The sequence below is a fragment of the Mauremys reevesii genome, linkage group 9 (genome assembly GCF_016161935.1).
Source record: "Mauremys reevesii isolate NIE-2019 linkage group 9, ASM1616193v1, whole genome shotgun sequence".
Taxonomy (NCBI): Eukaryota; Metazoa; Chordata; order Testudines; family Geoemydidae; genus Mauremys; species Mauremys reevesii.
Window position 1 is genome coordinate 92,569,808 of NC_052631.1, and position 26,740 is coordinate 92,596,547.

Consider the following 26,740-nt stretch of genomic DNA (forward strand, 5'->3'; position numbering starts at 1 on the left):
GCACCTAGGGTTGGTGCAGAGTAGACAATCAACGATCCAGAAGAAATACCATGTGACTGTAGCCGTGTGACAAAACACAGTCAGGCCATCCTGAAACTTGAACGGATTCAATGTAAAGCTGCAGTGAAGTTTTCACTAATGACCAAATTGTGAAAATTAACATCTATTGCCCAAATTCAGTAAACCGACTGCTGTTATGAAAATTAGCATGAAAAACTGCATGTTCTCTGAAAACCTCCCAGACTCCTTAATAATAATAATAAAAAAAAGAGCAGCCAAATCTGAGCATTTTAAATCTCATAGTGAATGTTTCACACACATTCAATGTGTGCAGGAAATCTTCTGATTTACACTCAACATTTTCCTTTCCGTCTGTTCTATTAGAGAGTACAGTCACACTTTGGATTTCAATTAACCACAGGTTATGTGCGACAGTCAAGGATTGCTTGTTGAGGACTCAATTCTCGATCTCTCTTTTGATACAGAACTCCTGGGTGCAGTCCGCTTTTTTCATGGGTTCGATCTGTTGCCTGACGACATACTCAAAGAACATTACTGGTACTGTGAAATACCTGTTCTGTAAACTCATTTAACTGGGGTGATTTCAATGTGCATTTAAGCTGCAGATTCTGACACTTCATTACATCATTTGTCTTCACTTCTGCTCTCCAGGAGCCTGACGCTACAGTTCCACACCTACTCACAAAAACCCGCACACTCAGTTTGATATTTCAACAGGGCTGTTGCTTACCATAGCTCAGTGGTTTGAGCACTGGCCTGCTAAACCCAGGGTTGTAAGTACAATCCTTAGCAATCTGCTGCAAAATCAGTACTTGGTCCTGCTAGTGAAGGCAGGGGGCTGGACTCAATGACCTTTCAGGGTCCCTTCCAGTTCTATGAGATAGGTATAGCTCCATATATTATTACTTTGATGGCTCAACTTTTTTACAGACTACTTTTTGATAACTTCAGTTTAATCATTTCCCCCTGAGCCTACAATAGATTTTATTGTCTTTCTATTCTTTTAAACTATTGCAGGTTAAGTATTGCCCAGCCCAGGTAGGTCATATATCATTGCAACTAAAGTCATCAGATATATTAGATACTGCACTTGATCCTCTGAACACCACTTTAATATGTGCCCCCAGTGGATGAATCTCTATCAGATATAATCAATCAGAATTACTAAAATGGTAGGTTGGCTTTCAACCGTTGGTAGCAGTGAAATTCATCCAAGTGCTGAAGGCTAGTATTAAAATAGGAATTAAGTCGGTGTGCATCTTATAATCCTCTGAATGGGTGAATTTTACCCTAAAACAAGTTAACAAGGCTGTTTGCCAGCCAAAAAGGTATTAGACAGGTATTACTATTAAAAATATACTTTAGGAAACAAAGTCATAATCACAATCGATTTAAGCAGAAATTCCCAGGGTAAACAATGGAGAGTTCAGATTAAAAAACCATTGGCATAATGTAGCTCCAGCACATTAACTCAAGCTATTGTATTCATCTGAAAGGTCTGTCCTCACTGCCATTATCTCTCAGTAGATGGAGTCAAGCCCCAATCAACCCAAGTTTCTCTCCCTCTCTGCTACTTTAAATTACATCTTTTATTCAAATAAAGCTACAGTACTTGGCGGCTCTCAGCCCCTTGTTCCGCCAATTTAACAGGCTATTTTCTGCACAAAGTAATTTTCAATTTAAAGTGCATTGGGGCAGTTCCAGAGTCTTTTAAGGAGTGCTAATAACTTAAGGCTAATATTGGAAAAACAAACACTCCTCTTGCCCCAAAGGACAATGGTATTTTAAACTTGAGAGCATAGCTGTCAGGTAAGTACAGTGCACCCTAACTGCTGACTTCTGTTTAACATCGCTGCCCCCTTAATACCAAGAGAACACCTAGATACGCCAAAGCAAATGCTCCTCTTCAAGACAGTATGCAGGTTACACCATAACACAAATACATTTGGACACAAGTGTAGTTGCCAAATAACATATAGGACCATGTCACTACTATGGCCATGTTATACAGTTGATCAATTGGTCTAACTCACACTGGCGCCCATGGGAGCTGCATGTGAAGACTTGGGCCAACTGTATTTATCAAGTAGTTACGATGTCACGGAGAGTACTTGTACTGCAGCTAGACCCTTGAATTCAAAGTCCTGCTTACCCAGACAACTTTTCAACTAATTTCTAACCTTTAAACTCTTCTAAAAAGAATGCAAACTGTTGATTAAAGTGAAAATCCCCAAAATTCCAGCTGGTTTATTCTTAAATGCTATGACTTTGAATAGTGAAGAACTGTCTGTGGTTACTTTATAGTACTGTTGCCTTGGGTTAATAGGAGTCTCCGACAATTGATCCTACCATTTTTCTCCAAAGCCTTATATACAAAAATCAGTCTTTCTGGCACAGTGTTCTTTTGCCTCGCATCTTGTTCCACCAGTGTAAGGAGTTAGTTATTTGTTCCATTTGCTTCTTGTTGTCGCTGATTGTATTTGAGGTTTCCTAGGGTTCAGTTTAAGGCCCACCATTTTTACAGATCTACATGAGCAGTAGTTATGCTTGAGAGGAATTTTGAGAAGACACCATATATAACATATATTCTCTCTGTTCAGCCTTCTGAAAAGAGCCTCCACCGTTCATCTTAGTACATTATATTATGTTTTTTAGAGGCCTTTGGGTTCAGTTAGAACAGCAGCAGTCCAGATACATACAGGCCAACACAATTCTAATTCAGAATATAAAATCAGGAGGGGTGTCAAAATAGGGGTCTGCCATAAATCACCAAATCAGGGGGAGAAGATGGTTTCTAGAACAACAAATATCTAAAACATAAGACCTGGCAGTAATGGTGGATTTAACTACCCAGACATCTACTGGAAAAAGAAAATACAGCAACACACAAATGTCCAAGTACCTGGAATGAATTGGGGACAACTTTTTGTTTCAGAACGTGGAGGACATACCCACGGGGACGGCCATTTTAGACTTGATTCTGGCTAGCAGGGAGGAATTGGTTGTGAATCTGAAGGTTGAAGGCAATTTAGGTGAATGTGATCACAAAATTATAGAGGTCATTATTCTAGGGAAAAAGTGAGAGCCGCAGAATAAGGAAAATGGAATTTCAAAAAGCAGGTGTTAAACTTAGAGAACTAGTCCCAAGGGAAGAAAATCTAATGGAAAATGGAATTCAAGAACAGCTGGTAGTTTCTAAAGACACAATATTAAAGGTGCAACAGCAAACTATCCTGAGGCAAAGGAAAGATAGGAAGAGTAATAAGAAGCCAATATGACTCCATCAGGGGTTCTTTAATGACCTGAAAATCAAAAAAGAACCCTACAAAGAGTGGAAATATGGAAAAATTACTAAGGAGGAGTACAAAAGAATATCACAAACATGCAGGGATCAAATCAGAAAGGCTGAGGCCTGAAATAAGTTACACCAAGAAAGGGACATAAAAGGCAATAAGAAGAGGTTCTATAGATACATTAGGAGCAAGAGAAAGACGAAGAAAAGTACAAGTCCTCTACTTAGCGGGAAGGAGGGCTTATAATAGACGACATCACACAGACTGACGTGTTTAATGCCTGTTGCTTCAGTTTTCACTAAAAAGGTAAATTGGGACCAGATACTTAATCACTTTATATTAACAAAGGGGAAGAAACATTAGCCAGAATAGGGGAAAAAACAAGTCAAAGAATAGTTAGATAAAATAGATGTATTCAGGTTGGCAGGATCTGATGAAATTTACCCTAGAGCACTTAAGGAACTAGCTGAAGCAATCTTGGAACCATTAAGAACTCATGGAAGACAGGTCAGGTTCCAGAGGACTGGAGAAAGGCTAACACAGTACCTATCATTTAAAAGGGAAACAAAGAAGGCCCAGGGAATTATAGACTGGAGAGCCTATATCTTTCTTTGATACCTGGAAAGATAATGGAACAAATTATTAATCAAACAGGTTGTAAGCACCAGAGGATAATGGGGTTATAAGTAATAGCCAATATGGATCTGTCAAGAACAAACCAACCTAATTTCCTTCTTTGGCACGATTGCTGGCTTAGTGGATGGAGGAAAGCTGTAGATGTGACATATTGATTTAAGTAAGGCTTTTGACACATGACATTCTCATAAGCAAACTAGTAGTCTAGATGAAAATACTATAAGGTGGGTGCAAAACTGCTTGAAAGACCATACTGCTGAAAAGGATCTGGGGGGTTATACTGGATCACAAATTGAATATGAGCCAACAATGTGATGAAGTTGTGAAAAAGATTAATATTCTGGGATGTGTTAACAGGAGTGTTTTACATAAGACACAAGACGTAATTGTCCCACTCAACTCGGCACTAGTGAAGCCTCTGCTGGAGTACTATGTCCAGTTCTGGGCACCACACTTTAAGAAAGTGTAGCAAATCTAGAGGATGATGAAAGGTTTAGAAAGCCTGACCTATCAAGAAAGGTTAAAAATACTGAGCATGGTTAGTCTTAAGAAAAAAATAACTGTGAGGGGTGGGGTAGCCTAATAGGAGTCTTCAAATATTTTAAGGGCTGTTATAAAGAGGATGGTGATCAATTGTTCTCCGTGTCTACTGAAAGTAGGAGAACTAGTAATTGGCTTAATCTGCAGCACGGGAGATTTAGTTTAGATATTAGGGAAAAAATTCTAACCCAAAGGATAGCTAAGCACTGGAACAGGCTTCCAAGGAAGTTGTGGAATCCCCGTCACTGGGTTTCTAAGAACAGGCTAGACTAACACCAGTCAGGGATGGTCTAGGTTTACTTGGTCCTGAGTCAGCACAGAGGGCTGGAGCGGATGACTTCTTGACATCCCTTCCAGCCCTACATTTCTATGATTCTATACTTCACAATATAAGACGAAGCTTATCGCATTTACTGACAGCATCTAAAGGCCTGAATCGGATTCTGCATCCTGATTTGCACCAGTGTAACAGAACAGAATTCGCCCCTATAAGTAATTTTCAACTTGTTCTGAGGCCTAAAGCAGGCAGGCTCAGGTTCTGTCATGTCATCTAATCTAAGTATTTCTAGTGCACCACTCATGGTGCCATGACCCTTTTGTGCATGAATAATGGTTGTGTAGGGGGGAAGACTCTGCATGGGCCTGACTAACCCCAAAGACAGTGAGTTCAACCTGGAAGATTTCCCAGAGCAGATCCATAGCAGCTCCATTGCCCAGACCTGAAACTGTTCAAAGCAGGAGGGAAGTCATGCAAATGAGTTCCTACCTGTACTCCCAGACTGACCATCTACAGTTCATACCCCTGTCTGTCGCCTGGGGGACAGACTACTGTAGAAACGACCGGATATAGGGGTGGGTCCTGGAGGGTGCCGCTCCTCCTCCATTCATGTGAACCTCCTGCACCAATGTGCCAGTGCTCACTGGTTCACAGCACAGTTTCACAGGGGTCATCCAGCTCCTCAGATTGGGGACTGCTCAACTCCTTCACTGTCTCTCTGGCTGTCACTCAGCCAGTGAGATAATGCCCTTCCCATCCCTTGATGTCACTTCTAATACCTAGTTTCATGTACGTCGCTGGGGATGGAATCACTGACTGCCTTTTAGAAACAGTAGGCGGGGTCCAGGAGCTGCATAACAGCCCATCAGCATTTGTTGTATGGGACGGAGGATACTAGGATTCCACTTCTCCGTGTCTGCAATATGGCCAGACCACAGAGTTCGGAGGGGCGGGCTCCTCGCCGCAGGTGAGCTATGAGTCAAGATTGGTACTGAATACCATAACATTTTGAGTTACCCAAGATTTATTTCTAGATTTCATTTTTTCCATACTCTGACTTTGAAACAACCAGTGCCTTGTCACCCATCCACTGGATTATTTGAACACATTATGTATTAGGCCTTTTTCCATTTATCTTACAGCATACACTGGGCAGCTACCAGGGCTGATTAAAAAAGCAAGCAAACACAATGTTTGGCTGTATTGAGAAAAATAGTACTGGCAATGTTAGGATGCCATTAGAAACACAACCAGCTCACCCTCACCTTGAATACAGCATTGAGGCAGGCACCATGGCTTAGCTAGCTTAAAGCACCTGCCTAGTAAACAGGAGATCCTGGGTTCAACTCCCAGTAGTGCATTGTTGTACAGCATGATCCTTCCCATGGAGAGGAAGGATGGCCCAGTGGTTAAGGGAATGACCTGAGAGACTTAAGTTCAAACCCCAGCTCCACCACAGGCTTCCTGTGTGAACCTTCGGGGGGAGGGATAGCTCAGTGGTTTGAGCATTGGCCTGCTAAACCCAAGGTTGTGAGCTCAATCATTGAGGGGGCCATATGGGGATTTAGACTGGTCCTGCTTTGAGAAGGGGGTTGGTCTAGAAGACCTCCTGAGGTCCCTTCCAAGCCTGATATTCTATGATTCAGTTTGGCATTAACTATTCAGATATTATGGATCTTTGTAAATAAGTTTGAACTTGTGCCTAGAGCTCTGGCTATGCATATTCCAAATAATCTACAAAGGAATAATTTGCAAGCATATAAAACTGCAGGTTTCTTCAAGCAGCTATCAAAAAAAAAAAAGGTACAATGAGTCAATTTCCATGGGGTCTGTAAAAGACTGAGTGTTTTTTAACACTTCATTTCCTTTGCACATCACTCCATGTGTGGGAAATGATTTAATATTGCTATGCCAATATCGCACATCTCTGAGCAAAGACTTCTCCAGTTAGAATTTATGAACAGGTTTCTAGCTTATAATGTTTAGGTTTTTTCTTTCTTTTTAAATATCTTAATGTGGTGACTATCGTTTGTTTCATAAGATACTAAATACAGAATGGACTTCAACTGAATTTTAACAAAATGAGGCTAAGACAGTGCGCAAGGGAGAGAAGGAAAATTAGAGTGGCTGGCTGTAAAGCATTGAAGTGAAAGATGACAAGGAAACTGCTAGTAAATAAACACAACTATGACATAGTTGGCATCACAAAGACTTGGTGGGATAATACACATGACTGGAATATTGGTATAGAAGGGTACAGCTTGCTCAGGAAGGCGCGGGGGGGGAAACAGAGGAGGTGTTGCCTTATATATTAAAAATGTATACACTTGGACTGAGGTTGAGATGGAAATAAGAGGCAGACTGGTTGAAAGTCTCTGGGTAAGGATAAACAGGGTACAAAACAAGAGTGATGTCATGGTAGCGCCTACGACAAACCACCAGGAAGAAGAGGTGGATGAGGCTTTTTTTAAGCAACTAAACAAAATCATCCAAAGCACAGGACTTGGTGGTGATGGGGGACTTCAATTACTTAGACATCTGTTGGGAAAATAACACAGCAGGGTACAGATTATCCAACAAGTTCTTGGAATGTACTGGAGACAATTTTTTATTTCAGAAGGTGGAGAAAGCTACTAGGGGAGAGGCTGTTCTAGATTTATTTTGACAAATAGGGAGGAGCTGGTTTAGAATTTGAAAGAGGAAGGCAGCTTGGGTGAAAGTGATCATGAAATGGCAGAGTTCATGATTCTAAGGAAGGGTAGGAGGGAGAACAGCAACATAAAAAACAATGGATTTCAACAAGGTGACTAACAAACTCAGGGAGTTGGTAGGTAAGATCCCATGGGAAGCAAGTCTAAGGAGAAAAACAATTGAAGACAATAGGCGGTTTTTCAAAGAGACATTATTAAGGGCACAAAAGCAAGCTATCCCACTGCATAGGAAAGATAGGAAGCATGGCAAGAGACCACCCTGGCTTAACTAGGAGATCTTCAATGATTTTAAAATAAATAAATAAATAAATGATCCTACAAAAAACTAGGTCAAATTCCAAAGGATGAATATAAACAAATAACACAAAGTATGTAGGGACAAAATTAGAAAGGCCAAGGCACAAAACGAGATCAAACTAGCTAGAGACACAAAGGGTAACAAGAAAATATTCTACAAATACATCAGAAGCAAGAGAAAGACCAAGGACAAGGTAGAAAACCACTCAATGGGGGTGGGGGGAACCAATAACAGAAAATGTGGAAATGGCAGAGGTGCTTAATGACTTTGTTTCGGTTTTCGCCAAGAAGGTTGGTGGTGATTGGACATTGAACATAGTGAATGTCAGTGAAAATGAGGTAGGATCAGAGGCTAAAATTGGGAAAGAACAAATTAAATGTGGTGCTTATTAATTTCATCAGGTGACTCCTAGTTCTTGTGTCATGTGAAGGGGTAAATAACACTTCCTTATTTACTTTCTCCACACCAGTCATGATTTTATAGACCTCAATCATATTCCCCCTTGGTCATCTCTTTTCTAAGCTGAACAGTCTCCGTTTTTTTAAATTTCTCCTCGGATGGAAGCTGTTCTATACCCCTAATCATTTTAATTGTTCTTCTTCTGTACCTTTTCCAATTCTAATATATCTTCTTTGAGACGAGGCAACCAGAACTGCATGCAGTATTCATGGATTTATATAGTGGCATTATGATATTTTCTGTTGTATTATCTATCCCTTTCCTAATGGCTCCTAACATTCTGTTAGCTTTTTTGGCTGCTGCTTCACACTGAGCGGATGTTTTCAGGGAAATATGCAATGTGTTACTCAAGTACGAATCAGCAAGAATCAGGGTGAAAGATGAGACACTTTTGTGATATTTCCTTTCAGCGTTGGTCCCTATCAGAGTCTAAAAATGAATTGGCTCTGATACGCTAACCACTTTGGAACAGACTCCCCATCTGCATATTTGGAATTGGTGCAAATACAGAAATGTAGCCCCATATGGACGCTTGTTGTCACTTGCCAGAGTTAACATATTTATTGTTAAAACACGGGAAAGCAAAACAGGCCTTATGAAATCCACATGTGACTTTTCTGATTAACAATCCACAGTATTATTTCTCGTTCTGTGCCTGCTTCATTTGGTTTCTGAATGTGACAATACTAGTTACTGTAATTTCAGCAGATTGTAGAGACCACAAGATCACCACACACTTCATGTAGGCCGAGTGTCATAGGGTAGTTGGCCCTCTGAGGGAGTCGGGGTCTAGCCTATCTCCAGGGGACAGAATGGTCCCTCATGGATTCCTGAAGACCTCAGGAGGGTTGACAACTGAGAGAGCAGGAGGCAGCAAGCTAGCAGGCCCTACAGAAGATTTTGCACTCAGACTAGCGAAGTGCTCAACAAAGGGGCTGAGACACTTTGGGCACAATATAAATCCTAGGTGACGCACAAGCAGATGGATATGACAACAAAAGATAAGGAAGGGTGTGTGTGTGTGTGTGTGTGTGTCTCCATGCTGGGGGAGGGGATAGATGCAAGGATAGAGAATTGTGCAAACTAACATGTTTACCATTGTTTTGTAGAGCTAGCTTAAATTTTTTTAATGAATATCTTTTTGTCGGAAACTGGGGTTCTGTCAAAAATTAATCGTTTTGTGAAAAAAATGGACTAAATGTTTTGTTTGGAAGTTGTGGAACAATAGCCACTTTCTCGTAGCTTTTAACTCAGACCATTCTTTCCCCTACACTTTCATCAAAGAACAGATTCCTTCTCTCAACAAATTTTTCTGTTTTCATTTCCCCCCTAACTGGTCCTCTCTTGCTCCCATTTCTCTCTCTCTGTTGCAAGTATCTAGCTCTATCACATCTATGCCACACTGATCCCTCTACCTTACCTTTTACAATTAATCTTTTAATAGACACTTTATCTTTTTGGTCCTTTTCTGTTTAACCCCTAGTTTTTTATTCCTGAACAATTGCTCCATGTAATCAGATCCTTGTGCAACCTAATTTCTCAAACATTTTACAAACAGGCCCTCTTCTCCTCCAACTTGATCTCTCTTCAACTTCTTGCACATACACCCCTGAAAGTCACTTTTCATTCAAACATGGTGTATTTTTCTCTGAAGCCAGAGAAAAGTTCTTATGCTGAAATATCTCTGCTATCAGACTCACTTTCCATGTCCAGCATATACTAAAACCTCTCCCTCCCCGTGGCCCTACACACACTACGTACATATTTTGCTTCCCATTACTGTGGATACTAATCATCTTCTAAGCTTTTCCTTTGCAGTAAGGAAACAGGAGGGTGGAAAAAGGAAGAAAAATAAATTTACTGTAGTAAGTGCTTCAGGGCAGGGACTCTCTTACGATATGCTTGTACAGCGCCTAGCACAATGTGGCCTTAATCTTGGTTGGGACTTCTGGGCACTTTGCAGATCCACTACCTTCCTGAGCTAGCATTGAGACCATGAAGTTTAACTTTAGAGTCATAAAATGAATGGTTACTTATTTCCTCAAGCACTTGGATGCAGAAGCAGCTAGAAGAGTGTGGTGCAAGTTGAGCCATCTGCTTAGCGTTGGCACCCACACAAATCTATTACCAGGGTGGAATTCTTGTAGACAAGATCTTAAGGACAGTTGAAGAGTCAGACTGCGGCCCCTGAAACATTTTTCTGGTTATGTGAATGTTTCGTGAACGTCAGGCCAGGTACCCATAGCGCAGATGAATTTGAACTGTAGAACTAGTTGAAGTAGTCAATAACATTACAGCATCCTTCTCGAAGGACTGGTTCAGTCCATTATCCCAATGAGCGAGCACACTTGCTTTTGCTTTGCCAACAAAACACGATGCACAACTCCACTTTCCAACAGCATTTCTTATAGCAGTTTAAGTCACATGGGCTTTTAAGTTGATCCTTCTGTATTGTTACTGTGACAGGTATGTCAATTTTCTGCAATATCCTGGACAAACCTTATTGAATTAAGTTAAAGCTTATTCAATTAAATGTAAGTATTTTAGGAGATCATTGTATTAAAAATGCCAATGGTTGTGTGTTATTGTGGGATTTTATGTAACCTCTCTAGTGGGAAGACATGACTAATATAAATCCTGGGAAGCGTTATGAGCTTCAAAGGAGTCTTTTAAACAATGTAACTCCACCTCCTGGAATTATACAAAGCCAAGCCTCTTGACTCTTCTCCCTGAGGTGGGGACCATTGTCTGGCTGTTTATCTATTAATGGTTTCTGCAGATCAAAGACAGGGCTGGATAAAGGAGTGACTCAGATTCATGGGGGGTCTGATAAAAAGGTGTTATGCACTTGTAACCATGGAAGACTCCCTGTGTGTGGTGTGAAGAATATTTACCTGCCAGAGAGCTTGCTGGAATTGGGGTGATATCTGGTGAACCTATTCACATGCTAATAAGCTTTTCTATTGTTTTTAATATGTTTTTTCTATAATGCTTTCACCTTCTGGCCTTGTCTACACTAGCAAGTTTCGACACAGTAAAGCAGCTTTCTCCAGTGCAACTCTCGAGGCGTACACACTGCCAAGCCTCTTAGTGCACAGAAACCATGCAGTTGCAGCACTGTAAATAAACCACCCCAATGAGAGGCATACAGCTTTCTGCGCTGGAGCTACAGCAGTGTAGACATCCTGGCCAATTACAGCGCTGCAATTGGCCCCTGGGGAGGTGTTCCACAATGCCTGTTCTTGCCTCTCTGGTCATCGGTTTGAACTTTACTGCCCTGCCCTCAGGTGACCAACCGTGAGGCCCACCCATTAAATTCCATGGGAATTTTGAAAGTCTCCTTCCTGTTTGCTTGGTGACACATGCAATGGTCTCAGCGCATCTTTCCAGGTGACCATGCCTACTCCATGCACCAGATGATCCCCTGCTTGGAGCAATGCCGAGCTACTTGACCTCATCAGCATTTGGGGAGACGAGGCTCTGCAGTCCCAGCTGTGCTCCAGCCATAGGAATTATGATAGCTATGGACAGATTTCACGATGCATGACAGAAAGGGGCCATGACCGGGACACACTGCAGTGCAGGGTCAAAGTGAAGGAGCTGCGGAATGCCTACCCCAGGGCTCTTTTCTGCCCCGGAGGAAGCGAGCCAGTCACAGCTGTTGGAGCTTGGCGAAGCACAAACAGGAGAGGAGGCCCCTAGTAAGTACTTTTTAATAAAAGAATTGTTTTGGTTTGAAAGCAATCTTTATTTCATTAATCAAAAGCAAACAGAGCCCTGCCAAGCAACAGGAAATTTTCTTAAACCTTCATAGTGCATTGTCTGCACCAATCACAGTCACTTCCTATTACTGGATTTCAGCTTCAAATTTCTGCCTCAAGACATCCCTGATCCTTATGGCTCCGCACTGTGCCCCTCTAATAGCCCTGGTCTCTGGCTGTTCAAATTCAGCCTCCAGGCACTGAGCCTCAGCTGTCCAGCCCTGAGTGAAGCTTTCACCCTTCCCTTCACAAATATTACGGCGCATACAGCACACGGCTATAAGCATAGGAACATTGTCATTGGCCAGTTCCAGCCTCCTATATAGGCAGCACCAGCGAGCCTTAAAACGGCCAAAAGCACACTCAACAGTCATTCTGCACTTGCTCAGCCTGTTGTTAAACCACTCCTTGCTGCTGTCAAGGTGCCCCGTGTATGGCTTCATCGGCCACAGCATTAAGGGATAGGTAGGGGCCACAGCATTAAGGGATAGGTAGGGTCTCCCAGGATCACAATGGGCATTTAGACTTCCCCTACAGTGATCTTCTGGTCCGGGAAGAAAGTCCCTGCTTGCAGCTTCCTGATGCGTGCGTCATGCATCTTTCCAGACCAGCTTGTGTTAATGTCCGTGAAACGCCCATGATTATCCACAAGTGCCTGGAGAACCATAGAAAAATACCCTTAATGTGCTCGGTGGCTAGATGGTCTGGTGCCAGAATTGGAATGTGTGCGCCATATATGGCCCCTCCACAGTTAAGGAAGCCCATTTGTACAAAGCCATCCACAATGTCACGCATGTTTGCCCAGAGTCACAGTCTTTCGGAGCTGGATGTGATTAATGGCCCTGCACACTTCTATCAATATGAGTCCAACAGTCAACTTTCCCACTCCGAACTGGTTATTGACCGATCGGTAGCAGTCAGAAGTAGCCAGCTTCCATAGTGCAATCGTCACATGCTTCTCCAACGACAGAGCAGCTCTCGTTCTCATGTCCTTCCGCCACAGGGCTGGGGCAAGCTCATCACATAGTCCCATGAATGTGGCTTTACTCATCTGAAAGTTCTGCAGCCACTGCTTGTCATCTCAGAGGTGCATGATGATGTGATCCCACCACTCAGTGTTTGTTTCCCGAGCCCAAAAGCAGCATTCCACTGTGGTCAGCACCTCCGTGAATGCCACAAGCAATCTCATGTTGCAGCTACTTTGCCTGGCGAGATCAACATTGAATTCCTCTTGCCTTTGTAGTTTAAGGAATAACTCCATTGCCGCTCATGATGTGTTAGTGAGAGCGAGCAGCATGTTGGTCACCAGTGCGGGATCCATTCCTGCAGATCCAAGAGGCAGAGCGCACAGTACACAAACTATTGAAAGATGGCGCCAAATGCGGACAGAAGCACAGCGATTGCTGGGATGCCAAGCACCATGGGGCATTGGGACAGGACCCAGGATGCCCTGTGACCCCCTCCGCCTTCCCATAACTCTTAGCGGCAGAAGCGGAAGAGATGCTCTGTGGGATAGCTGCCCAGAGTGCATCGCTCTGAATACCGCTGCAAGTGTGAACACGCTATTGCACAGGCAGCTGACAGTATCAACTCACAACAGCGGTTTCCCTTCAGCGCTTTCTGAGTGGCGCTGTAATTGCCAGCGACGTAACTCTGCCAGTGTAGATGCACCCCAAGACTAAATGTGCTGTGTGGTAACTTATAACTGTGGCAATTACACGGTTTATGGCTTCCGAGGAGAAGGCAAAGCAGGCCTGCTTAGGCAGTCTGACTTGCTGGGGCATTCAGAGTGCAAACTAGGAACTGTGCAGCCCGGAAATACCCCTGTCAGGAAGGAGAGAGATGTGTCTCCACCCAAGAGAGGTAAGGGCTGCAGAGCCAGACACCTGAGAGTAGGTGACCTTGCTGGACACAGAGGGGAAATGCAGGTGCAGTTGCCCTGTACTGTGACAGTTATTATTTGTATTTCCGTAGCATGTAGGAGCCCCATTCATAGACCGGGGTCCCAGTGTACTAGGTGCAGTACAAACAAAAAGGCTGTCCTCGCCCCAAGGAGTTTGCAATCTAAGTACACGGATTTAAATTAAAAAACGGAACAATTTTCTGTGACAGCCTGGAAGCAGTGACCTAGATGTAGTGGAGGGCGTCGCTGTCTAGCTGGCGTAGAATGTCACACAACTTGGCAAATACTGCAAGCTATTTTCAACGCACACTTGCTCAAATTTTAAACTAATGGCCTTTGACCAGTCTCTCACCCTTTTGTTCACTTCTGTGACCATCTGAGTGAGCCAGTTTTACAGGTATGACAATAGGTCATGCCATAGCCACACACGCAGTATTTACACCAAACTGTAAATTCACATGCACAACTGTTTGCAAGCTCATCCAGTCAGGAAACAGAAAGATTACCCTGATTCATCTGGCCAATCACAACTAATCAACATAGCTTGACTATCAAATGTTCTCATAATGTTTTGATTAAGCCACGGAAGGAAGAAATCGATAAACTTTGCTGAATTATTTGGAACACCATGTGAATTGGGCTGTGCCTGCAGATATTTCAGATGTAGAAAAGGCTAAATCCATTGAGTAAGTGTGAATTACTCATTCAGCTCTTGGAATGAATACCAGCCTTACACAAAGTATTTTCAATGGAATGAAGGGAGTTAGGCACCCAAGTCCCAGTGAAAGTCAACAGGAGATAGGTTTCAGAGTGATAGCCATGTGAGTCTGTATCAGTGAAAAGAACGAGGAGTCCTTGTGGCACCTTAGAGACTAACACATTTATTTGAGCATAAGCTTTCGTGGGCTAAACCCCACTTCATCGGATGCATGCCGTGGAAAATACAGTAGGAAGATATATATATATACACACAGAGAACATGAAAAAATGGGTGTTGCCAAACCAACTACAACAAGAGTAACCAATTAAGGTGGGCTATTATCAGGAGGAGAAAAAAAAACTTTTGTAGTGATAATCAAGATGGCCCATTTCCAACAGTTGACAAGAGGGTGTGAGTAACAGTAGGGGGAAAATTTAGCATGGGGAAATAGTTTTTACTTTGGGTAATGACCCATCCACTCCCAGTCTTTATTTAAGCCTAATTTAATGGTGTTCAGTTTGCAAATTAATTCCAATTCTGCAGTTTCTCATTGGAGTCTGGTTTTGAAGTTTTTTTGTTGGAGTATTGCGACTTTGAGGTCTGTAATTGAGTGACCAGGGAGGTTGAAGAGTTCTCCGACTGGTTTTTGAATGTTATAATTGACATCTGATTTGTGTCCATTTATTTTTTTGTGTAGAGACTGTCCGGTTTGGCCAGTGTACATGGCAGAGGGGCATTGCTAGCACATGATGGCATATATCACATTGGTAGACGAGCAGGTGAACGAGCCTCTGATAGTGTGGCTGATGTGATTAGGTCCTATGATGGTGTCCCCTCAATAGATACGTGGACAGACTCCCCTAGGGTCCTGTGAAGAATGCAGGGGTGCTAGGTAAGGATTATTTATCTCTGTCCCAAATTGGTGTTTGGTGCATTATACTTTTAGGATGGTGTAGTTGTGATGGGGAACAAACAGTTTCAACACCTTCACCCACAGGTGAGATATAGTGATAATGTCAGTGATTACAACTCATTGACATCAAAAGTCATTAGGAGGCCACACTAGAGCAGCTTTAATGGTTCTAGGTGGCTCTCCCAGGAGAGCCCCCAAACCAGTTTGAACAGGGTGAGTCAGAGTGGGAGAGACCCACCATAGTGAGACTTGGGCTCAGTCCCATACCGTTGGGTGAGTCACCAGGCCCTTGTCTTGAGATGCTTCGGGTGAGTGTCAAAGGCTTTATCTGTGGATGGTAAGGGGGTTTGGGCTTAACTCTGAGTTTACTATGCAGTGTTGACATTCCCTCAGGCTCTGGCTGGGAGAACATAAGTTACAGGAAGAACAGACATAAGGGGAAAGCCTATCTAGTTTAGCTTATAGTCAAGTGTAAGTTTATATGAGACTGAATGTGTGTCAAATGTTTGTTTTAAAATCCCCTTTTCTCTGTTTTGTTCATCTGCTAAATAAAAATACTGTTTTAAGAAGGCCGACGGTCACTACAGCATTGGTCACAGGTTCCTGAAGGGAGGAAACACAGTTGCAAAACACCCAGATTGTTTTCCTTATTAGAAACCCAGTGGAGTCTCTGGGCCCAGCATCTGCAGGAAAGTGTTTGTATATTTTCACCCTGAAATGCTCTCTCCCTATTAGGGACAACAGTAACAATACACATTAGAAGCACCATCTGTTCATCTTGACTGACGTCAGCTGTACAATCCAGGACACAGTTTTTGTAGCTTCGAACAAAGCTAAATTCTTGCTATTAAATGTTTCTAGATAACGAATATGCTCCAGGAAACACTACTATCAGGCATAGCATCATTGTCTTCTGTAGGACTATTGTTTGTAGTGCAATGTCATCTAGGACAAAGCCTCATTGGACTATGCCTGGTAGTAAGTGCCACAGCCAGTGGTAACAGACTGCAAGACAGTGCTGAACTAACCTGTTGCATGGCCTTAACCCTCTCCCTTCTGCTTCCTTCTCCACCCACAGTGCCCAGCTTTGACACAGGAGAGCACTGCTTCCAAAGGAAGTGGAACCCACCTCCACATCCTCTTGAAGTGGTTCTTCAAGTCTTCACCACAGGGTGCAACCAGAATTTTTGCTAAGGAGGGGGCTTAGGTTACCTGCCTGGCTGCCCCATATGCGAGTAGCATTGCAACCTGAGTCATTCAAAGTTGGCCCAGCCACACCCTCTGTTATGCCTAAGTGACCCATAGGCCTCTGCTGAAAATTGCCCCGCCCCTTGTGCTCAATTTAAAATGCTCGATTCTAGCAATTTGCCATTGTCCAATATATTTCTTTTGTAAGTGACGTTACTGCTGATACAAGGTGGCAGATTGCCAGTCCCGAACCAAAGTCCCCAATCTGTGCACAGTACAAGTACCAGTCAATATTATGGTTTATAACTGAATGCCTTTACAATCATGTCTGTGGTGGTGGACAACATTATAATCCGTTGATATATGGGTTAATGCCTCTTGAATCAAAAACTCACTTATAAAATCATTTTAAGAGGAAGAAAAGCTTTTTGTTCTATCAAAACTGAGCTTCTGAGGAGTACATTGCAAGTCTTTGATATGAGATAATGCTACTCTGTAGTGCGGGCGTAAATAGTAGCCTAAAAGATGTCTTCTCTCTGATGCCTGCTGAATGGCCAGTTGATCGTATAATTAATATGACAGGCTATGCATCTTATCGAACGAGCCTTTTACTGCATTTCAACAAACATACATTATAAGCTCACATTTATCATGGCCTCCTGAAATGTGCTTCTTTATCACTCTCTTTAGTTTCTATTTACTGTATGTTCTTTTGGTTTTATTATCTGTGCAAATGTGAAACAAGCATTATCTGTATAATTCTAGCTGTTATCTAATTGGATTACCCCTCTCCCAGAGTAAGATTAGGGATTGTGACATTTCTCATAACAATATTGTTATCTTCATGTGCTTTTCTTATCATATTAGACCCATCCTGCAATCTCATACTGCATTAAGTCACGTTAACCTCTTTTTCTTTCTTCAGTGACTCAGTTCTCTGACTGCAGGATACAAGTAATTCTCTTTAAATCAATCAAGGGAATTTCATTGAATCAATGGGAGTTATTCATACTTTGCAGTGAAACAAGTAGGCCCCGGTAGCTTGGTCTAAATTGAGTTCATGAGTGTAAAACACTATACAGTATATGTCTGCAGTAGAGAGCGCAGAGTAATTCACAGCTGTATTGTTTGTTCTTAACATATGAGTTTCTTTTCCCTATGATATTTTGGCTTCATCTAGTCCTCCAAAAATAATTATGCAACAGTAAAGTCCCTGAATTTCCATCCTGCTAATAAAAAAGGATAGAGATTGTGCCATGTGGCAGAAACCAAATAAACCCAAATATCTCGGTAATTGTACTAGTTTCTTTTTTCTTTTTTTGGTAACCTCAGAGAGTAAATCAGGCCAACTCATGTAAAATTAAGTCTTCTTGCTGTTTTCCCACCATCCAGGAAATGAAAAAAAATAGATATGAATAGTACTGGCCTGATTATTGGTTTCCTGAGGTATTAAAAATCCCTTTAAAAGAAAAACAAAAAAAAGCACAAATAGATGAAATCCCCACTCTAGAACCTCCACAAACACACCCTAGTAAGAAGTGTTCATATAGTGAAATCCTTTTACCACTAAGAAAGGCGTTCTTCTCTACAAAATGAGCTGCCTTTGGGGGGAGCGGGCGCACATTTCTCACAGCAATAATCCTTTGGACCATGTTTCATCTAGATCAATGACAAAGAATGTTCATGAGAGAGCCAACAGAATTGAACACAACCTGAGCATGGCAATGTTCAGCAGTGAAAGCTCCTTTGACTGGAGCTGTTACGTAGAAGAGACAAGACAACTGATGTTAGTGGTTTTAGGAGTCATCAGAAAAGGTAATGCTAGCAAGATTTACATAAACTATGACTTGGAAGAAAGGAAGAAAGAAAAAGAGGGAAGGAAGAGAAAGAGAGGGTGGGGAAGGAAGAAAAAGAGAAAGAGAGAGAAGGAAGGAAGGGAACGGGAAAGAGAGAAAGAGGTGAGGAAAGAAAAGAGAGAAAGAAGGGAAAGAAAGAAAAGTTGAGGGTGCGGAGCGGACTCAGAGCTACTAGGAGGAAAGGGAGAGGAAAACTAAATATTGTGCAGGAGGCAGTGAGAAAGCTGTTGACGGGTGTGAAATTGATGTCCAAGAGAAGAAAACAATGGTAGCTTGAAGTGGCTGAAATAGTACACATCATCATCCACTCTAGAGAAAGGAGAAGGTTCTGTGCATCAGTCAGGGTTGAATTTTTTTTTACTAATGAAATGCAATAGATTCCAGAGCCAAAAAGGACCACTGTGATCATCTAGTCCAGGGGTTCCCAAACTTGGTTCACGGCTTGGACGGCGAACTGTGGCCACTGGGAGCTGCGAGCGGCCGTACTTGCACACATTCAGGTAAACAAAACATCTCATGGCCTGCCAGGGGCTTACCCTGAACACGCCACGACCCAAGTTTGGGAACCCCTGATCTAGTCTGACCTCCTATATAACACAGGCCACAGAACTTCCCCAAAATAATTCATAGAACAGATCTTTTAGAAAAGCATCCAATCTTCATTTAAAATATGTCATGGAGAATCCACTGTGACAGGTTAATAAATTGCTGTAATGGTTAATTACTCATCATTAAAAAATTACACCTTATTTCTACTCCGAATTTGTCTAGATTCAACTTCCAGCCATTGGTGTTACACGTTTCTCTGCTAGCTTGAAGATCCTGTTATTAAATATTTGATCTCCATGTAGATATGTTCAGACTATAGTCAAGTCACTCCTTAACCTTCTCTTTGTTCTGCTAAAAAGTTTGAACTTCCTTAGTCTATCACTATAAGGCAGGTTTTCTAATCCTTTAGTCTCATGGCTCTTCTCCGAATCCTCTCCAATTTGTTGCGACAAAGTTCCTCCTCTGCCTTGGTGGGTCCTGCGCTTATTGGCGGATTTGCTCACCTCAGAGATTCACAGCAGTCCTCAGTTTGGCCACTTTTGCTAATAGGTCAAACCTGCAGTTCACTCAGCTCACCTCATCACTGGCCAGCATGGGGGAAAGGAAAGAGAATAATCCCGCAGTCTCTGCTAATCCACCTAGTGGGTATGGGGTCAGGCCAGGGACCTTCCCCTGTGGTGGCACCCACAATCCAGGTCAATTCCTCCCGTATCCAATAGGGGGTTGGCGGAAACCCAGGCCCGATCTCTACTCCGGGTTCCAGCCCAGGGCCCTGTAGATCACAGCTGTCTACAGTGTTTCATGTAACACCTGTGTGACAGCTACAACTTCCTGGGCTACTTCCCCATGGCCTCCTCCCAACACCTTCTGTATCCTCACCACAGGGCCTTCCTCCTGATACCAGATAGCGTTTGTACTCTTCAGTCCTCCAGCAGCACGCCCTCTCAGTCTCAGCTCCTTGCGTGCCCCTCACTGACTGAAATGAGGTCCTTTTTAAACCAGGTGCCCTGATTAGCCTGGATGTCTTAATGGATTCTAGCAGCTTCTTAATTAGCTCCAGGTGTCCTAATTAGCCTGTCTGCCTTCATTGGTTCCAGCAAGTTCCTGATTGTTCTGGAACTGTCCCTGTTACCTTACCCAGGGAAAAGGGACCTGCTTAACCTGGGGCTAATATAACTGTATTTTATCACTCTCCTGTAGCCATCTGGCCTGACCCTGTCACATAATCAACAACCTTCTTGAACTGTGGACACCAGAACTAGACACAGTATTCCAGCAGTGGTTGCACCGGTGCCAAATACAGAGGTAAAATAACCTTTCTACTCCTCCTCGACATTCCTCTATTTATGCATCCAAGGATTGCACTAGCCCTTTTGGCCACAGCACTGCGCTGGGAGCTTGTGTTCAGCTAATTAGCCAGCATGACCCCCAAATCTTTTTCAGAGATCTGCTCAGGCTCTTGGTAATGTAACATTTAATAGAAGCAATGCAAGGAAATCTGGATGAGAAACTTCTGAAAAGAAATGTCCACATCCTAACATTTTTAATGCAATGACGTACATCATTTTAAGATGCCCAGTATAGAGAAGGGATCTCATTTACATTAATGGCAGACATAAGGACTACATATAGTGAGCGTATAATTGGCAGTTGTTGGAATTATGTGAAACCGCTGGGAAGAAATCTAAACTGCTATGCATAAAACAAAGGATCTTGTCATAATTTCAGTTCATTTTACTTCTGAAAGTCAGGCTATCTTGCAACACACACAAAAATTAATTTATTTTGCTCAGTTGCCTGATCCTACAATGCAGCCCCACTGGTTTCATACATTTGGAGAGTGTGCAGTGATTCTCAGGTTATAGTCACCATCTGTCACAGCAGTATTACTAGGGCATAAGATATGCCTTCAAGAATTCATTGCGCACACCTTATTTTGCAGCAGCCCAATAGGGAACGTGCTGTTAGCAAAAAGATATAGACAGTTAAAACACCACCACATATCAGAGTCTAAAAATTCATTTTATTTTTAAGTTAGTCCCAGGGATCAGAACATGTTGTGAAAGAGAAATGAAAGTCTTCGCTTCATTTATTTTTATAAATATTAAAAAGGAGAGTTTCCTTGCTGTAAGATTGGGGGGGAGGAATTACCTCTGAAAAAAATGTTATGTCCACCCAGTACAGCTTAATGAAAGGCATCTTAATTTCTAACAAGTTGTACCTTTATTTATTACACAAGTATTGAAATAATGGCCCTAAATTAACATGAAGGTGAACTGCCTCTGGGGCACCCCCGCAGCGGATGTAAACTGTTCTAGAAAAGCATCCTGGTTCTTAGCCTTGGTCTACACTTGAAACATTTGCTGGCATAGCTATGTTAGGTAGGAATGTGGTGGTGGGGGGAAATCACCCTTCTAATCAACATAACTGTCCATGTTACTGGCTGAGATGCCAGAGGCCTAGCCAGGGGCGGCTCTAGGATTTCCACCGCCCCAAGCAGGGCGGCACGCCGCGGGGGGCGCTTTACCGGTCGCCGGTCCCGCGGCGCCGGTGGACCTCTCGCAGACATGCCTGCAGAGGGTCCACTGGTCCCGCAGCTCCGGTGGACCTCCCGCAGGCATGCCTGCGGATGCTCCACCGGAGCCGCGGGACTAGCGGCCCCTCCGCAGGCACGCCTGCGGGAGGTCCGCCGGAGCCGGCTGCCGCCCTCCTGCGGGATGCTGCCCTAAGCGCGCGCTTGGCGCGCTGGGGTCTGGAGCCAGCCCTGGGCCTAGCTAACAAAATTCAAATACCAATTGCCTCCCCCTCGTATTGAATTTGCATTATTACTAAAAGTGTGCAAAATATTTCATGTGGAACCTCAAACCTCTCAAGCTTAGTCCTACATTCAAGGCTCAATGCATTTGCAAACCTCAGTCCTGGTGTTCAAAAGTTCATGGGATAACGTTATTTCAATAGTCACATGATGCTAATTAACCTATCCCTTTAAATAGCCGCTTCATCCCCTCTTCCCAGCCCTATGCTACCTCCTTCCTCAAGACATCTGAGGTAAGAAGGCACGTCTTGGGTGTGGCTAGGGTGATGGAAGGATCAGTCTGGACACTACGGGAGACGAGATACTGAACATGAAACCTCACGGGAGCCCGCAGATGTTGACTCATTGCCATCGCCTGTGACCCAAATGGCAAAGTTCTGTTTGTGAACCCCTCTCTACACGGAATCCTACAGGTTTTTCCCCACTCTACCCTTGAGACTCAATCTCACCTAGGATATCGTCAACTAAAGACTTCGCGTTGGCATAGTTACCATGATCAAATTACCAACCATGGCACACTATCTATTCATTCACTCTGTACCATGATGGAAAACTAACAATATTTGATTTGCTGATCAAAATTAATCACCCTGGCTGAGTAGAATTTGTTTAGTTCATTACAGCTGTGCAAGCACTAAAGCAGACCCTCTCAGCAAGGCACTAAATGTAACATGTCATACAGTCTCCGTTAATTAAATCTCAGCCATGTTGCTGGCTCCTGGGCTCCCATACACTCTTCTGTTTTCCTCCCCCTCACATTGTCTAGCTCTGCTACTTTACTTCCTTGCAGCTGCATTCTCCAGTCCCTCAAGATTCCCTTCCCTCTCTCCCCCAATGTTTTAGTCTCTTTTGTAGTCTCCACCCCCTCTGTATTCCTTGCCCATTCCATTATTTTCCCACTGGCAAAATGCCATCATACAAAATATGCTGGGAACAAGCTGTCTGCAGGGGAGGTCACTGCAAATGCCACAAGAGTTTTCTTCCTTCCCCACCCAAGCCAGGAAGCCTGCACATTTCCCTCGAAAGACGTAGGAGATATTAAATGGACCAGAACTGAAATAAGAAACAGTCGTGCTTGGGTCCAGGCCAAACTAACCTCCTTGGAATGAGGCATCCTAATTCCAAAAGATAAATACTTTCTCACACACAAATTAAACTGACAACCTGAGCAGGATGGTAATTGTGAAATGCTCAGGGAGATTAGAGAGGCTATAAATATAGAAAACTCAATAATAATGGAGTATTTTAACTATCCCCATATTAACTGGGTACACATCACCTTAGGATGGGATGCAGAGATAAAAATTTCTAGACACCGTTAACCACGGCTCCTGAAGCAGCCAATCCTGGAACCCACAAGGGCAGAGGCAAGTTTTGATTTAGTTCTAAGTGGTCCAAAAGGTGAATATAGCTGAACCACTGAGTAATAGCAACCACATTGTAATTAAATTTAACCTCTTTATGGGCAGGAAAATACCAAAGAAGCTCTCCATAGTAACATTTAACTTCAAAAAGGGGAAGTACAAAAATGAGGAAACTAGTTAAATAGATATTAAAAGGAAAAGTCACAACAGTGAAATGCCTGCAAGCTGCAGGGAAACTTAACCCCCCCCACACACACACCATTACAGAAGCTAAAATTAAATGTATACCCAAAACAGAAAAAATAATAAAAGGACCAACACTTTAGACTCTACTTCAGCATAGGTTTCCACGATAAGAGATCACAAGATGTGTGAGGATGAGGCCATCTAGTTAGATAGCTCATGAGAGACAGGCCAACTTTCAAGTGACACTCACCACAGATTTGTTTCTATAATCATTGTCCCCAGTCCTGCAAAGACACTCTCACATGCTTAACTTTGTGCATCTGAGTGTCCCATTGACTTCAGTGGGACTTCTCCTGTGCTGTGACAGGGGTTCTACTCACCACTCGGATGGTGCCTTTTCCTGGACATGCTGGGGAATAGCTCAAGAGGTCAATGCTTCTTCCCACAGTTGCACGCCATCTCTCCGCCTCTCTCTCTGGGTCTCCAGTCCTCCTCTCGTTCTACAAGTTGCTGCTACCGCTTTGTGACTCAGCCCGCCGGCCAGGTCACTATATGCATTTTCCCTTTCCAGGGTATCAAAGTCTTTCCTCACCAGCAGTTCTAGGCAGTCTTCCCATTCACTGCCTTGCAGTGTCACTCCCTCAGTGGCTGGCGGGGAACCAGGGGCCGCTTTCTACTCTGGGTTCCGGCTCAGGGACCCTTTAGCCATCAGTCAGGGCATGTTCCCTTCTAGACTTTACTGCCTTTCCCTGGGCCCCGTCCTACCTTCCCTCCTCTCTGGGTTTGCCAGCCCTAACGCCCCTCCCTTCTCACAGGGAGTGACTGCAGACTTTCCCAGCAGCCCCTTCTGCTATCAGCTTCCTGCCTCTATACATCCAGCCCAGCTCCTTCCTCCTCAGCTGGGCTACTTCCCTCAGTCAGGGGGGTTGCTTAGCCACCTGATTCCTCTCAGCTGTGGCCTGTTTGGTTAATTGGTTCTCTTCTTAGCCTACATTAACCCTTTCCGGACAAGTGTGGGGTTGAACATCCCCATCCACTGCGCATAAAGTTAAATATGTGCATAAGTCTCTCCAGAATTGCAAATAAAACAAATCAACTGTCAGAAATGGGGTGGGGGGAGGCTTCTGAATTACACTGGATGGAGCCGATTTAGGGCCAGATAGCGGCTGGCCTCTGCATGGGTGCATGAGGTAGAGGACGATACTAGGACTTTTCCCTCTTATCTCATCTTCTCCAGCTGCCAGCCACACTCACCCTCCTGCTCTGTCCTGAGTTCAGGGACTCGTTCCTGCTAGCAAGCCGGGGGTGGGGACAGGGGCACACGCTACATCAGAAGTGGCAGAGGGCTGCGGGGGAAGTAGGCCCACGACACCTCCTCTTTGCGCCAGGGAGCTCTGGGAGGCACTGTACCTCCTTGTGTTCCTACAGTGCTACTCCTGTGTACTCCCCACCCCTTACTTAGGGCTGTGGCCAAAAGCCATTGCAGAGCCCATAGGAATGTATGGCCTTCGTTTGGAACTTGCTGTTCACATCTCTGTGCCTGAGGGCAAATACCCAGCAAAATAGAGGTTCTGTAAAGTCTCTCTGAATTGAACTATAAAACCTTCAGCCTGTGCTCATCGCTATTAAAGCAGATTTGGGGATGAGCTCACCTCCCCAAAGGATTCTGTCTAATCAGGACTTTTCAGAGCAAACCTATTATTTCTAGATACGCTCTGCCTGATTCAACCTGCTCTCACTATTCCAGGACACTGGGTCGGGTGGGTGTCGGGGGCGTGCTGGTGCTGTTGTTTCATTTCAGTACACACAAACCACAGGAAAGCAATGCAATGGCAAAAGACAGAAGTTCTGCTGTGAGACCTGGGTCCAGCTATAGTAAACTGGCTTCCAATGCAGTGTGGACGCTCAAGTATGGGCTTGGAAACACTGAGTCCACAAGCCCAGCTCCCACAAGGCCAAGCTTAGTGTGCTGTATAGACATACCCTGTGATAACACTGAGCCTGTATTGTACAGCTTCCCAAACTGTCTTGAGCCCTGTACATCGTAGCAATTGCTCCTTCACTGTCAGAACAGTTCTATCCATTATAAAGGAAGATTTGTTAGTGAAGGTTCATAAATATCTGAAGCTGTAAAGAGCCCTATCATTGCTACATATTTATTAGTAACTATTTTAGTTGTGCCTTTATGTTGTTACATTAAGGCACCTGCACATGACAACATCAGTTTGATTTTTAATCATCCTTACTTTCCTTCAAAAACACTGCAGCCTCCTGCAGTTGATCTTTCTGACCTCTGGACAGTTCTTATTTGCCTCAGGCTGATTTACTAAATTAGGTCCCAACCCTGCAAGTGCTGGGGCATAGGCAAACTTTTGCCCCCATGCAGAACCCCGCTGGCTTCTCTCTGGGTGGGAAGCCGTTTCCCATCCTATGAGAATTTTCAAGATTTTGAATTTTTTTCCTGTCCTGAACTGGGACAAAGTCGAAATCTCAAAAATGTTCATAAACCACAAATCTGACTTCATATCCATTGGTTCTCCCACATGGACCCAGGATCGGGGCCTTAGCAATGTCATCAGTTCTGTAAACCCAGGAACCTTGTTTGTTTTCAAATTGCCTACCTCACAGCCTCAGGCCATCTGCTTTTTCTCTGGGGAGAACACCAACACCATGGCACTGCGCTTCTATGGATAGTCATGTTCCCTCATAGAACAATGATAATGTTATTCCCTACAGTGACAAAGTTCCTCCTCTACCTTGGTGGATCCTGTGCTTATTGATGGATTTGCTTGCCTCAGAGATCTTCCCCTCTGGTGGAACCAACAGTTCGAGTCAACTCCTCCTGTGTCTGATCAGGAGTTGGGAGGTTTGGGGGGAACCCGGGACCGCCCTCTACTCCGGGTTCCAGCCCAGGGCCCTGTGGATTGCAGCTGTCTATAGTGCCTCCTGTAACAGCTGCATGACAGCTACAGCTCCCTGGGCTACTTCCCCATGGCCTCCTCCAAACATCTTCTTTATCCTCACCACAGGACCTTCCTCCTGGTGTCTGATAACGCTTGTACTCCTTAGTCCTCCAGCAGCACACTCTCTCACTCTCAGCTCCTTGCGCCTCTTGCTCCCAGCTCCTCACACGCGCATCACAAACTGAAGTGAGCTCCTTTTTAAACCCAGGTGCCCTGATTGGCCTGCCTTAATTGATTCTAGCAGCTTCTTGATTGGCTGCAGGTGTTCTAATCAGCCTGTTTGTCTTAATTGTTTCTAGAAAGTTCC

The 26,740-nt window shown here is 43.7% G+C and overlaps 1 protein-coding gene across 15 annotated transcripts in view; it reads right to left on the reverse strand.

The window, feature by feature from the left end:
* The window catches only part of GPR50 (G protein-coupled receptor 50), a 280,991-nt gene that overhangs the window by 56,425 nt on the left and 197,826 nt on the right, over window positions 1-26,740 (reverse strand). The window lies entirely within an intron of this gene.